The sequence below is a fragment of the Bubalus kerabau genome, chromosome X (genome assembly GCF_029407905.1).
Source record: "Bubalus kerabau isolate K-KA32 ecotype Philippines breed swamp buffalo chromosome X, PCC_UOA_SB_1v2, whole genome shotgun sequence".
NCBI lineage: Eukaryota > Metazoa > Chordata > Mammalia > Artiodactyla > Bovidae > Bubalus > Bubalus kerabau.
Window position 1 is genome coordinate 105,551,637 of NC_073647.1, and position 15,751 is coordinate 105,567,387.

General features: G+C 41.1%; 1 long non-coding RNA gene across 1 annotated transcript in view; it reads left to right on the forward strand.

Annotated features, from left to right (window-relative positions):
* LOC129639127 (uncharacterized) overlaps nucleotides 1-7,070 on the forward strand; it is a 155,481-nt gene extending 148,411 nt beyond the window's left edge. The window contains exon 5 of the long non-coding RNA XR_008708205.1: nucleotides 6,750-7,070. This is a non-coding gene — a long non-coding RNA (uncharacterized LOC129639127). The remainder of the gene's footprint in view (nucleotides 1-6,749) is intronic.
* The last annotated feature ends 8,681 nt before the right edge of the window (nucleotides 7,071-15,751 follow it).

Consider the following 15,751-nt stretch of genomic DNA (forward strand, 5'->3'; position numbering starts at 1 on the left):
CCTTTGATGTGAGTGAGACCTGAGAAGGTATTACCTTGGTTTATAGAAGTGCAAAAAAGCAAAATGCCTGTCTGAGGAGGCCTTACAAATAGCTGTGAAAAGAAGAGAAGCCAAAAGCAAAGGAGAAAAGGAAAGATATACCCATTTGAATGCAGAGTTCCAAAGAATAGCAAGAGAGATAAGAAAGCCTTCCTCAGTGATCTGTGCAAATAAATAGAGGAAAACAACAGAATGGGAAGACTAGAGATCTCCTCAAGAAAATTAGAGATACCAAGGGAACATTTCATGCAAAGATGGGCACAATAAAGGACAGAAATGGTATGGACCTAAGAGAAGCAGAAGATATTAAGAAGAGGTGGCAAGAATACACAGAAGAACTGTACAAAAAAGATCTTCACGACCCAGATAGTCATGATGGTGTGATCATTCACCTAGAGCCAGACATCCTGGAATGTGAAGTCAAGTGGGCCTTAGAAAGCATCACTACCAACAAAGCTAGTGGAGGTGATGGAATTCCAGTTGAGCTATTTCAAATACGGAAAGATGATTCTGTGAAAGTGCTGCACTCAATATGCCAACAAGTTTGGAAAACTCAGCAGTGGCCACAGGACTGGAAAAGGTCAGTTTTCATTCCAATCCCAAAGAAAGGCAATGCCAAAGAATGCTCAAACTACCACACAACTGCACTCATCTCACACACTAGTAAAGTAATGCTCAAAATTCTCCAAGCCAGCCTTCAACAATATGTGAACTGTGAACTTCCAGATGTTCAAGCTGGTTTTAGAAAAGGCAGAGGAACCAGAGATCAAATTGCCAACATCCACTGGATCATCAAAAAAGCAAGAGAGTTCCAGGAAAACATCTATTTCTGCTTTATTGACTATGCCAAAGCCTTTGACTGTGTGGATCAGTCAAATTCTGAAAGAGATGGGAATACCAGACCACCTCACTTACCTCTTGAGAAATCTGCATGCAGGTCAAGAAGCAGCATTTAGAACTGGACATGGAACAACAGACTGGTTCCAAATAGGAAAAGGAGTATGTCAAGGCTGTATGTTGTCACCTTGCTTATTTAACTTATATGCAGAGTACATCATGAGAAACACCGGGCTGGATGAAGCACAAGCTTATGGCAGAAAGTGAAGAAGAACTAAAGAGCCTCTTGATGAAAGTGAAAGAGGAGAGTGAAAAAGTTGGCTTAAAGCTCAACATTCAGAAAACAAGATCATGGCATCCAGTCCCATCACTTCATGGCAGATAGATGGGGAAACAGTGGAAACCATGGCTGACTTTATTTTTCTGGGCTCCAAAATCACCACGGATGGTGATTGCAGCCATGAAATTAAAAGACATTTACCCCTTGGGAGAAAAGTTATGACCAACCTAGACCGCATGTTCAAAAGCAGAGACATTATTTTGCCAACAAAGGTCCATCTAGTCAAAGCTATGGTTTTTCCAGTAGTCATGTATGGATGTGAGAGTTGGACTATAAAGAAAGCTGAGCACCAAAGAATTGATGATTTTGAACTGTGGGGTTGGAGAAGACTTTTGAGGGTCCCTTGGGCTGCAAGGGGGAAAAGGGACAACAGAGGATGAGATGGCTGGATGGTATCACCAACTCGATGGACGTGAGTTTGAGTGAACTCTGGGAGATGGTGATGGACAAGGGAGGCCTGGCATGCTGCGATTCATGGGGTCACAAAGAGTCGGACACAACTGAGTGACTGAACTGACTGGACTGCAAGGAGATCCAACCAGTCCATCCTAAAGGAGATCAGTCCTGGGTGTGCATTGGAAGGACTGATGTTGAAGCTGAAACTCCAATACTTTGGCCACCTCAGGTGAGGAGCTGATTCATTTGAAAAGACCCTGATGCTGGGAAAGATTGAGGGCAGGAGGAGAAGGTGATGACAGAGGGTGAGATGGTTAGATGACATCACCGACTCAATGGACATGAGTTTGAATAAGCTCCTGGTGTTGGTGATGGATAGGGAGGCCTGCCGAGCTGCAGTCCACGGGGTCGCGAAGAGTCGGACATGACTGAGTGACTGAACTGATAGAAGTTATTTGATTATGTCCCTGAGGTTGGCAACCACACCTCAGGAGTTAGGTAGAGCAGCCAGGAAAAATCTCCAAGCATCTGTCCTCTCTGCTCCCCTCCCCACAAGATACACTATCTCTTGCCAAATAGCCATCCTCCACCCCTAGTGTTAAAAAAAATAAAAATCTGCTGCAGAGTGTGGCAGGTCACCATCCCAAGCCTAAAAGTGCAGAGACACCATCGGAAATGTTGCCCTTCCTTCCCACTACCCTCAATTCAAAGAACTTTCAGTGTCCCTCTAGGAAGTTGGTAGGTCTAGCTTTCTCCATATTCCTTTGGTTACCTCAAACTTCTTATACAGCTAAAGTAGAGGAAGGATAGGCAGAATTGAAGGAATCAAGGAGGCGCAGATGAAATTCAGTGGAAAAGCTATGGATTACTACAGTGTTTAAGTGCATAGGATTTGGTGTCACACCAGCTTTAGCATCTTGCCTTGCCACTGAGTTACAGTGTGGCTTTAGTCACTTAACATCTCCAAGCCTCTGCCCTTTCATTTGCAGAATGGAGATAGTAAGATTAAATTACCATTGCGTGCATGCTAAGTTACTTCAGTTATGTCTGACTCTTTGCGACCCTATGGACTGTGGCCTGCCAGGCGCCTCTGTCCATGGGATTCTCCAGGCAAGAATACTAGAGTGGGTTGCCATGCCCTCCTCCAGATAACCATTAGATTGTTGTAAATATTAAATGTCATAAAGTACATAAAGCATTTAGCACAATGCCTGGCACCAGAGTAAACACTTAATAAAATGTTGAAATTTTAAGTTTGGCAAATTCTTTTTTTTCTAATCACCCTTCACTAAACTTATGAAATCCCTAAAAGGTGCCCATTCTCCCTCCCTCCACAACCAAATGGCCTGAAAGAAATGGGTCTGTTGTCATTATTACACCTACTTCTTACCTCTTAGCTCACATCTTTCACTCCATCATTCCCTACAATAATGCTTACTACTTAATATAAGCAATCACCTCAGGGTTGTTAAGACAGTGAAAATTTTCCAATCTTCATTCAATTCCTTGTCCTTCCTCCCTCCTCTGATACCGTGGACCATTCTTTCCTCCTTAAAAACAGTCTTTTCTTTTGATTTTAGTGTCTCTGATTTCCTAATGTCCTTACCTTTTTGACCATTTATCTATCTGCTTTATAAGGTCACCCTCCTTCACTTAACCATTAAATGTTTGAGTTTTGGGGGGCTTGGCTCTAAGGACTTTCATTGTCATTCCAAGCTCTCCCTAAGGTAATCATACTCTCATCTTTAATCACCACCTATAAGTTACAAAGGACATTTATTTCTCATCCCACACTGCCAACAGACCACCAGACTAGAATAACCAACTTGCTATTTAATATATTGAGTGTCTCAAAGGCACCTCAAACTCTACAAGACCACATGTGCTCTTCCTCCTAAGTTTGGTTTCCTTACAGGTGATTTCCTCACCTCTTTCAATGTTATCATCTCACAGTCTATGATTTACCTACATCAGAAACCTAGGCATTACCTTTGTCATTTTGTCCTTGCCTTTCACATGTATGCTATACATTGCCAAGTCTTATAGAGTTTATGCCTAAATATTTATCAAAGTTGTCCATGTTTTTATACCTCCACTACAGTATTCTTGTCCAAGTTCTCATCATGTCATTCTTTCACTATTTAAACTGTTTCCTAACTACCACTATTCACATTGACACTGGATTCCTTCCGATCCATATTTTTGGATTGGATATCCAAAATATCCAAATGATATTTTCCAAACAAACATTAGAGCATGTCACATACAGACCCTATTCACTCTACTTGATTAAAACTCTGTAAAATCTTCCTAGCTCTTGGGAGGAAAACCAAAATACTTGACATGGTCTGAATGAAAATGGTCTGATCTATCTCTAAAGGTCAGAAATAAGTGGGATAAAATGGGCACCTAGAACACAAAATATAAAGGAATGCTCAAACTCAGAATACTCCAAGTATAGGTTCAGTTCAGTTCAGTTCAGTCGCTCAGTCATGTCCGACTCTTTGCAACCCCATGAATCGCAGCACGCCAGGCCTTCCTGTCCATCACCAATTCCCGGAGTTCACTCAAACTCACATCCATCGAGTCAGTGATGCCATCCAGCCATCTCATCCTCTGTTGTCCCCTTCTCCTCCTGCCCCCAATCCCTCCCAGCATCAGAGTCTTTTCCAATGAGTCAACTCTTCGCATCAGGTGGCCAAAGTACTGGAGTTTCAGCTTTAGCATCATTCCTCCAAAGAAATCCCAGGGCTGATCTCCTTCAGAATGGACTGGTTGGATCTCCTTGCAGTCCAAGGGACTCTCAAGAGTCTTCTCCAATACCACAGTTCAAAAGCATCAATTCTTCAGCTCTCAGCCTTCTTTTTTTTTTTTAATTTTATTTTATTTTTAAACTTTACATAATTGTATTAGTTTTGCCAAATATCAAAATGAATCCACCACAGGTATACATGTGTTCCCCACCCTGAACCCTCCTCCCTCCTCCCTCCCCATACCATCCCTCTGGGTCGTCCCAGTGCACTAGCCCCAAGCATCCAGTATCGTGCATCGAACCTGGACTGGCAACTCGTTTCATACATGATATTTTACATGTTCAGCCTTCTTCACAGTCCAACTCTCACATCCATACATGACCACAGGAAAAACCAAAGCCTTGACTAGACGGACCTTTGTTGGCAAAGTAATGTCTCTGCTTTTGAATATGCTATCTAGGTTGGACATAACTTTCAGGGTGCCTCTTTTAACTTTGCACTGCTATTATCTCACCATAGTCCTAGCCCTGTCATTCTTGCTTAATCACCATAGTCAAAATAATAACACTTAACATTCACTGACTGTCATCTATAATTAGTTTTCATGGTCCTACGTGCCTTACAGGCATTAGTTCACTGAATTCTTATAAAAATCCTATAAGGCAGTTTTTAATCATGTGTTGAATACAGGTAAGGCACAGAGGGGTTCAGTAACTTACCGCCTGTTACACACTTAATGAGAGAGCTGAGGGCCAAATGCAAGGAGTCCTATTATACAAACCACTCTACTCAGCCATTACACTGCTTTTGCATCCTGATCTCACAACACTCTCCTACTTGTTCTCCATACTCCAATTATATAAACCCTCTCCAGCTCCTTAAACCTGTCACAATTACTGTGACCATAAGGTTTTCTACATGCTATACCTGTAGTCGGGGCTGTTAAGCCATTAATTAACATACTCTTTATCTTTCAAATTTCAGCTTTACTGCAACTCAGTCATCCTCACCCACAAGTCTAGATTAAGTTCCTATTATCTGAACCCACAAGAAGTGTGCTTATCATCAGAGCAATTAAGTCATTTGAATTATACATTAATTACTATGATATTGAAATAAATTTTATCTTATCTGCTTAGTTGTAAGCAAAAGGAGATAAAGGATATCTGGCTTTGCTAACCATTATATTCCTTGTAACTGACACATTGCTTGACACATGGCAAATGATTGACACCTAGTTCTAAAATATACTGAAATAGCACAGGCATTACCAAGGATAAAGAGTTAGGAAAATAGTGTCCTAGGCAGATAGAACAGTATGTGCAAAACCTCCATGGCAGGAAAGAAATTGGCATGTTTGATAGCCTGAAAGAACTACTGACATTGAAGTAGTCAATGCCATCTAACCAAAGACACCAGGAATACGTAGGGGGTTAAAGAAGTGGCATTTATCACTAATTGCACTAAAGAAGTGAAAGACTTGTGGAACCATGAATGTGTGTCAGGAAGAACATGTTAGAAAAGATATTATGGGATTTGAGATTGGGTTGGGTGATTTGGTTGTTTATGTCCAACGGGAGAATAACAGGGTTTAACCATCAGTAGCAGGACCTGTTATCAGCAGCACTGAGGCCTCTGTCTAACCATCAGATGAGTGGCACACATCAGCACCTGCTTTTTTCCTTCACATGACTAAAGAGCAGAGAGTTGTGGGGGAAAGTGGCACAAGAACCTGGAGAGGTAGACAGGGCCAGGCCAGGCAGGGCCTAGAAGACCATGTTGGCAAAGTTGGCCTTTATCTTAAAGCAAAGAGAAATGGAAGAGTGGTGTATTTCAATCTGTGTGTTCAGGACTGTGGAGAGTCTGAGATTTTATGCTACTTGCAAATTCATGAGCTAATTTGCTACAGATTGACAGATCCTGACAGAAGACTCCTGGGTGAGACAAAGAGCTTTCCACTGGCAGCAAAGGCAGTGAGGTTTGCACCAGTGCTGCATATGCCCAAAGCCCCTGGGGGCAAGGAAGGTAGATGTGGATGCTTACACGTGCAGAGGGTTGTGATACACAAATGGACCCCTGAGCTTGGGAGATTTCCTGCTTTTGTAGTGAGTAGAAGTACTCCTGCTCCCTGAGGGAGGTGTTATCTCATCCCTCATATCCTCAGGACAAATAAAACCCAGAGAAATCTCCCTGGTTAAGAACAGTTATGGTTTTATACTCTTGGCACACCCAGCAAAACCACAAAGGAACACTCAGGGCCCATAGGAGACTTCCATTCCCAACACTGTGTTGCTGAAAAGGCCAACATTTGGAGAACCTGCTCATTACATGGAGAAAACTAGCAAGAATCATGGACTTAGACCATGTCTGATCATTCCCATCAGGCTACATACCTGCTGTAATTCCTCCTGTGTTGACCCCCCACACTCCCCTGCAGCTATCGCCCCACCTGGTCACTGGGTAATGTAACACACCCCAGGATAACTCCAGTGAGAGAGTATGTACAGAGACAGTAGCACCTTGCTGAGCGAAAAGGAGAAGCACCCAACACCATAAAGAAGGAAGGACAGGTGGAGACAAGGAAGATGGTGTCCTGGGCTGGGGACACAGAAGATGCCTGAACCCCTGGGCACTGGTGCCCCATGAGGCATGCAAGTGTGCCCCAAGAGGTGTTTTTGAGGGCCTGGTGTAAAGTGGACAGGACCCAGAAGAGAGGCACCAAACCCTCCCAGCAACTTCCAGGCCTACCTCTTAGAGAAACCTCACCTTGCATTTTCCATGGGAGATGGAGATCCTTGGTTGCCATGGGAACTCAGTTACTTGATCCAGCTTCTGTGAACCACATGTGTCTCAACACGACCAGTTTTCCCCAAATGGATTCATGATAGTTGGATGCCTTGTTCTGAGCTTGCTGATATTGTCTGCAATGGGTGAACAGCTGACAGCTTTAGGGGGTGGAATGGGACACATTACTCCAACCAAAACTGTAGGAGGAAACTCTGGTTAAATCTGCAGTGGTCAATGGTTCTATCTGGTGTGATGCTTGCATGTGCTTATTATATCATATATATATATCTTCTAATATTTTAATAAAGTATTTAACAATTAGAGTTCTGATACCATACCTATTCATTGTTTATAACATAATACAAATTATAGTCTCATTAATACCCCATGGACTGAGGAGCTTGGCAGGCTACAGTCCATGGGGTCGCAGGAGTTGGACATGACTTGGCGACTAAACCAACCAACCAATAATGGAATAATTATATTCAACATGTAATGATTTGTGGCATGGTATTGGGTAATATACTAAGCACTTTACCCATAAAATCTCACTGAAGCTTCACAGAAAGGCAAGCGGTTTCGTGTTTTTATTTTTAAACCTCCATTTTGCCGATGAAGAGATTGATGCCCCAGAGAAGTTTTCTAATGACACACACGGTGGGTGTGGGTACAGGAAGGGCCAGGGTGGAGAGTGTCAGGTCCAGGGGTTGGAGAGACACAAGACACCTGTGAGGACCTTAACTGCATAACACAGCAAATGCAAAACTCAATGGCAAGTCAAAAGAAGAACTTGGGAGAATGTGGGGGAAAGCTTTGCACAGGTTTTTCAGTGAGAAGCCATGAATTTTCATTTTGCACCAAGCCCCTCCTTAAATAGAGGAACTGGTGTGGTAGAGAAGGTCACAAATTCAGATTGCAAAGCTCCAAAGCTCATGTTGCTGCTTTTTTCTTTTCTTCCTTCCTTCTCAAAAAAAACAATGACTAGGTGATATACACACATGATATAAAATTCAAAAGTTACAAACATTCAGTCAAAAGTATGTCTCTTGCCGCAGTTGTTGGATCATACAGGTATCCTCCAAAAAGGCAACCTTTTCCCAACAGGTTCTTACATATCCTTCCCTTTACATTAGGCATGTGCAAGCATATAGGTGTATTTCAACCACTCCTCTTTATATAAAAATGGTTAAATACCAAATAGCGGGTGTTCTGGGCCTACATTTTTCCATTTCCAGCATATCTTTGAGGTCTTTCTGCATGATCATAATGAAGCAAAAGTTAGAGATGCCTATCATGCCCTTGTGTTAAGTGCTTTAAACCTGTTGCTTTAACCCTCACTATGCCCAATGAGAAGGCAATGGCACCCCACTCCAGTACTCTTGCCTGGAAAATCCCATGGATGGAGGAGCCTGGTGGGCTGCAGTCCATGAGGTCGCTTCTTAGTGGACATGACTGAGCGACTTCACTTTCACTTTTCACTTTCATGCATTGGAGAAGGAAATGGCAATCCACTCCAGTGTTCCTGCCTGGAAAATCCCAGGGATGGGGGAGCCTGGTAGGAGGCCGTCTGTGGGGTCGCACAGAGTCGGACATGACTGAAGCGACTTAGCAGCAGCAGCGGCATGCCCAATGAAGTATTAAAGATTATCCTCTTTTATTGATGAAGAAATTAAAGCATACAGAATGTGAACAACTTGTCAAGGGTAATATGGCTAAAAGTGGGGAGAATCAAGATTGGACCCATCAAGTGTAGTTCTAGATTGTACACTTAATTAACATTCTATTTTTCTTAAATAGCTGCATGATATCCTTTTACATCAATGTACTTACTTTTATTTACAATTCTGCTACTGATGGACACTTCTGGTTTTTCCAACAAGTCATCACAAAGCTACATTGAATAAGCTTACATATGTTATCATGCCACACTTATGCAAGTGGCTGAATTCGTAGGAGTAGGATTTCTGGACCAAAGGGTAAATGCACACATGATTTTGACAGATATTGCCCTCTCCAGGTGTTGCATCAATTCACACCAGCACTAACAATGCAGGAGTATTTCTGTTTCCCCACATCCTCACCAAAACAGTGTGTTTCAAATACTTGTATATTGGGCAACATGATAAGTAATGAGTGATAGCTTATATTAGTTAAAATACTCATTATCCTTATTATGAACTAGGCTGGGGGTTCTTAAAACACATTTAGAGGCATTATGTATTTTCCATTCCATGAATATTTGTCACACCAGTAGCAGAACTGACTGCTGCTGCTGCTGCTAAGTCGCTTCAGTCATGTCCGACTCTGTGCGACCCCAGAGACGGCAGCCCACCAGGCTCCCCCGTCCCTGGGATTCTCCAGGCAAGAACACTGGAGTGGGTTGCCATTTCCTTCTCCAATGCATAAAAGTGAAAAGTGAAAGTGAAGTCGCTCAGTCGTGTGCAACTCTTCACGACCCCATGGACTGCAGCCCACCAGGCTCCTCCATCCATGGGATTTTCCAGGCAAGAGTACTGGAGTGGGGTGCCATCAACTAATCCAAGCAGAACTGACTAGCTGTTCCCTAAACCTGTTCCTTTTCCTGCTGGAGTTTCTCAGCCCTACAGCACCTAACTCAGGCCCATGGACTGCATCCTGGCCAAGGGAAAGTGGATTTAAGTGGTGTACATTGACCAGATGACTCCTAAAAGCCTCCTTTGAATCCTCCTATTCTCCTTCCTTCCCCATGTGCTGGCAGAAGATTCAAAGCAGAGTGACCAATGCAGCCAAATGCTGATGCTGGCAGAGATTCTTCTGTGGGTTGATCCCTGAGTAAGTTCAGAAAGCAAAGCCAAGGCTCCCAAGCCTGCTTCCATTTGAATTTTACGTGGGAAAGAAACATTTCTAGAGTGCAAGGCCATGAGTTTTGGGAGTTTCTCTGTTACATTAGCTGTTGTTGTCATAAACAATAGACTGGTCTTTGTTCCTTTTTTCTTTTTTAATGGTTGAATGAAAGATTGTCTTATTTGGAAAATTAGTCCATCCACTGTCTGTGATATAGATAGCAAATATTTTTTAAACTTGGCCTTTGAGTTTTAACTTGATATATAATTTGTAATCTCTTTTCAGTCCTGTTGTACCAAACTTTATCAAGACAGTCTTTTTCTTTTGTGAATTATACTTTGTAACATGCCTAGAAAGATCCTGTTCACTCCAAAATTATACCAAAAAAATCTTTGGAGAGTCTTTTCTACATGTCTTTTTCTAACAGTTTTTTCAGCATGAACAAATGATGAGTTTTAAGAAGATATGTTTCTGCATCTATTGAGGAGATCATGTTTAGATTTCCCTTCTCTGTCATCTGTTAACGTGATGGACTACCCTGACTTATTTTCAAATGTTAAATCAATCTTGCTTTCCTGGGATAAAAGCAGCTTTGTCATGATATCGTCTCTTTTCTATATATTGCTGGGCTTTTAATTTGTTTATTTGTTTTTTTTGTTGCTTAGGATATTGTCATCTATGTTTATGAAAAAAAAGGTTTGTAATTTAAACTTCTGAAAGTACCCCGTCTAGTTTTTGTACCAAAGTAATTATGGCAGAAAGGGAAGAAGAACTAAAGAACCTCTTGATGAAAGTGAAAGAGGAGAGTGAAAAAGTTGGCTTAAAGCTCAACATTCAGAAAACTAAGATCACGGCATCTGATCCCAACACTTCATGGCAAATAGATGGAGAAACAGTGGAAAAAGTGGCAGACTTTATTTTTTGGGGCTCCAAAATCACTGCAGATGGTGATTGCAGCCATGAAATTAAAAGACACTTACTCCTTGGGAGAAAAGTTATGACCAACCTAGACAGCATATTCAAAAGCAGAGACATTATTTTGCCAACAAAGGTCCATCTATCAAAGCTATGGTTTTTCCAGTAGTCATGTATGGATGTGAGAGTTCGACTATAAGGAAAGCTGAGTGCCAAAGAATTGATGCTTTTGAACTGTGGTGTTGGAGTAGACTAGATCCAACCAGTCCATCCTAAAGGAGATCAGTCCTGGGTGTTCATGGGAAGGACTGATGTTGAAGCTGAAGCTCCAATACTTTGGCCACCTGATGTGAAGTGCTGACTCATTTGAAAAGACCCTGATTCTGGGAAGGATTGAGGGCAGGAGGAGAAGGGGACGACAGAGGATGAGATGGCTGGATGGCATCACCGACTCGATGGACATGGGTTTGGGTGAACTCCGAGAGTTGGTGATGGACAGGGAGGCCTGGTGTGCTGCGGTTCATGGGGTCGCAAAGAGTCTGACACGACTGAGTGACTGAACTGAACTGAATTCTACAGAAAATGCAAGAGGGTAATGTATCCTCTATCTCTATTTTCTAAAAAGTTTATGTAATATTGGAATTATCTCTTATTTAAATATTGACAGAACTCATTTATGAAGCTATTTTGGCTTAGAGGTCGTCTGTGGAAATATTTTATTCCATCTATTTCATATTTTTAGTTCAAATCATCTTTTTTAATATCTCCTCCAAGTTCTATTAAGTTATATTTTTGTTTTTGTTGCTGTTGTTTAGTCACTAAGTTGAGTTCAACCCTTTTGTGACCCGCCCCGCCCCCGCCCCCCCATGGACTGTAGCCTGCCAGGCCTCTCTGTCCATAGGATTTTCAAGACAAGAATACTGGAGTGGGTTGTCATTTCTTCCTCCAGGGGATCTTTCAGACCCAGGAATCAAACCCTTGTCTCCTGCATTGACAAGTGGATTCTTTACCGCTGAGCCACCAAGGAAGCCCCCAAGTGGTATTTTACTGTGTGTAAAATACAGTTGTATATTATTAAGTTGTATTTCCCACTTCTGCTTCGTTTTCATATTTGGTATAAAGGTCTCTAGAAATGTCATCTTATTTGAATCCTGGTGTTAATAAATTTTGCCTTTATTCATTTTTCCCTTGAAGTCTGACCAGAGGCATGTCCATTTTAGTGGCTATACAATGTTGTGTTAAAATGCTCTCTTGTATGTATGTTTTCACTTTCATTATTTTGGTTTTAATGATTTTTTGATCTTCTTTGCATTTATCCTCTTATTTTTTAACTTCTCAAAGATGGATGATAATTCATTATCTGCTATTCTTATTTTCTTTTCAAAAATTTATTATTATTGAGATATAGTTAATATACAACATTCCTAGGTTTAGGTGTATAATGTAATGTTTTGATATTTCTATATATTTAAAAATGATTGCCACGGTAACTCTATTTAACATCTGTCACCATTCATAGTTCCAAAATATGTTTTCTTTTAATGAGAGCTTTTAAGACTGATTCTTACTGTTCATCTGCACCCTGCAGGCCTACAAGGCCTGTGCTTGCCCAGCTTCAAAGCCAGAGAAAGACCTGAGTCCAAGACAGAGACATCAGTGGTTTAATGGATATGGGGGGATCTTACATGTCTGAAGCAAGGTCATGGAGCAACACCTCACTGTTTGTTGTGGATGGTGGACTGGATGTGGCTGCGGCCTTCGCTCTGGGGAAGGGAAGATGGCCAGTTATAGGCAATTGATGTCAGATTGGCTCATTGGTTACCAGGGAAACTAGCAGAGGAGCATGACCCTCACTGCCCCACTGATAAGAACACTCATCAGTAGCTGGGGCCTGGGGCAAGTATGTGGGAAGGTCAGTCATGTGAGTAGGGTATAGGTGAACCAGGCACTGGTCAAGCAAAGGATGGACAGAGAGCAAGACAGCAGCCATATTGAGAGGCCTGATCATACACTTATCAACTTTCAAGCCCAGTGCAAGCCTGAAACTGCAAACAGTAGTGAACTCTATATATATACTATGTTTTTTCCTATACATAAATACATATTCCAAAGTTTAATTTATAAATTAGGCCAATAAGAGAATATTGAAGTTGCCAGCATCACTGCTCAGGTACTTGAACACAAGCACTGTGATACTGCCACACATCATCCAGATGGCTATGAAGGGGATGTGTTCACTTTCCGGTGGGATGCAGCAGGACAGTAGGAGAGTGTATCACACTACCCAAAATGGTGTTACATCTCTGTTTCCACCTAGTTGAATGTTTTTTATTATTTGCACCCCGATAGATGTGAAAGTGAAAGACTCTTTGTGCCCCCCATGGACTGTGGCCCACCAGGCTTCTCTGTCCATGGATTTCTCCAGGCAAGAATACTGGAGTGGTACCCATTCCCTTCTCCAGGGGATCATCCCAGCTCAGGGATTACACCCAGGTCTCCTGAATTGCAGGCAGATTGTTTACTATCTCAGCCATCAGGCAAGCCCTCTCAGATAAATGATGGAAAATAAAATGGGAGCTGATATATTTATGGTGTAAGTTGTTGGGGTCTCAGCTAAATGAGGGATGGCTTTTGGTTAGCTCTGAAACTTAAAGCACAGCTCACTTTTATAGCTGTTTATGTAAACAACTCTGGATAGAAGCTGTTTTCAGTTGTAGGTTTGCTCTGCTGGTGCTGTCTTCTCCTTAGAGATCCAGTAATTGCACAGAGTAATTCCTCAGCATCCTCTTTGAACCAAGCTGATTTAATTTTTTTCCTTTATGTATCCCCTGAGCTTTTAGTTACTCTCAGCAGGCACACTGTCCCTTGAAACCAACTTCATATTTATCAGAATATAAAGTCTGTTATCTTCATGTAGGTGCTGAGTATAATATGCATCACTTAGATCTATCTTAATTCTTAATTATTTTGTTCCTCTATGTTGTTATTAATTGTGTGTGCTTGATCTATCATCCCCTGAGAGAGGCCATGGCAAGTCTCATACTGCTAATTTGTGTCTGTCAAAATCACAAGTATTATACCATCCTAGGAAATTGTATTCTTCTGCAATAAAATATACCCTTCTTTGTCTGGTGTATTGTATCTCTTCTTCATTCATTCTTTCCCAGTTTTAAATTGTGATTTAAATGTAATTATATTCTTTCATTTCTTCCTTCCTTCCTTTCCTTTACATTATTTGCATTTGTCTGGAAAATCAACTTGCTGAGGCTAAACTATCCCCTTCATGGACCACAGCCTTGTCATGAAGAAGGGGCATGTGTAACTCAATGGAGTTATGAGCCATGCTATTCAGGGTCCCCCTAGACAGATGGGTCATAGTGAATAGTTCTGAAAAAAACGTGGTCCACTGGAGGAGGAAATGGTAATCCACTCCAGTATTCCTGCTGAGAGAACCCCATGAACAGTAAGGAAAGGTAAAAATATATGACCCTAGAAGATGAGGCCCCAGGTCAGAAGGTGTCCATTATACTACTGGGGAAGAATAGAGGGCAATTACTAATAGCTACAGAAAGCATGAAGTGGTTGGGTCAAAGCGGAAATGACACTCAGTTGTGGATGTGTTTGGTGGTGAAATTAGTCCTATGTTGTAACTAACAATTTTGCATAGAAACCTGGAATGTTAGATCCAGGAATCAAGGTAAACTGGACACAGTAAAGCAGGAGATACACTATGGCTGATTCATGTTAATGTTTTATAGAAACCAATGCAATACTGTAAAGCAATTATCCTTCAACTAAAAATAAATAATTTTTTTGAAAAAAGAATGTAAAATTTAGGGTTATGGATTCTTTCCTAAAGAACTCAAAAATTATTGGTCCAGGACACAATCTCTTAGGTACAAGATGAATATTTCTGGTAATCTAATGTACAGCATAGTGATTGGATGTAATAGTACTTGGCATTGCAAGGAAGAGTTTGTATGTGCTGTCACCACAAAAAAAGGTAGTTATATGAGGTGATGGTTATGTTAATTAATTTGATTGTGTTTATCATTTCTTTATGTATATGTCAATCAATCATCACATTGTACAACCTCCAAAACAAACAGGACTTGAAAAAATGACATACCACTTCCTTATGTCCTCCAAGGTTTGAGACAAAAAAAATCTACTATTGCTAGAATCTGTTTTCCTCTCTAAATAACATGTCACTTCTGAGTGTTTTATTTCTTGATTAAGAAGTGACAGTTCTCATATTATTAATTTTATCATTCTGTGCTAGTATGGAACATTTATCATATTAATATATTAATATTGAAAATAATCATTAAACAAAGTCTATGCTTTATTCATACTTTCTCAGCTATTCTCTAATGTCCTATTGGTATTCCAAGATCCCATCCAGGATACTGACTCACATTTAGTAGTAATGACTCTTTAGGCTTCTCATGGTTATGACAGTTATGTTGATATGTTTTTCAGGGCTCCTGACAATCTAAAAATAATATAGCTATTTCCAATTCTTTTGCTTATTGTTAGAATGATATGTTTCTTTCCCATCACTTTACCCTATCAGAAACAGTTAATACAAAATGGATTAAAATAAACTGGGGACACACATATATTTGGGCTGATCCATGTGAATGTATATCAGAAACCAACACAATATTGTAATTATGCTTCAGCTGAAGCTAGAAAAAATTTTAAAATGTGTTCTTGTTGACAATACTTACTTGTAAATTTATAAAATCCATTATGACATTTACTTGGAATATATAGACCTTTCAGTCGCACAGTCGTGTCCGACTCTGTGACCCCATGGACTGCAGCACGCCAGGGCTCCCTGTCCATCACCAACTCC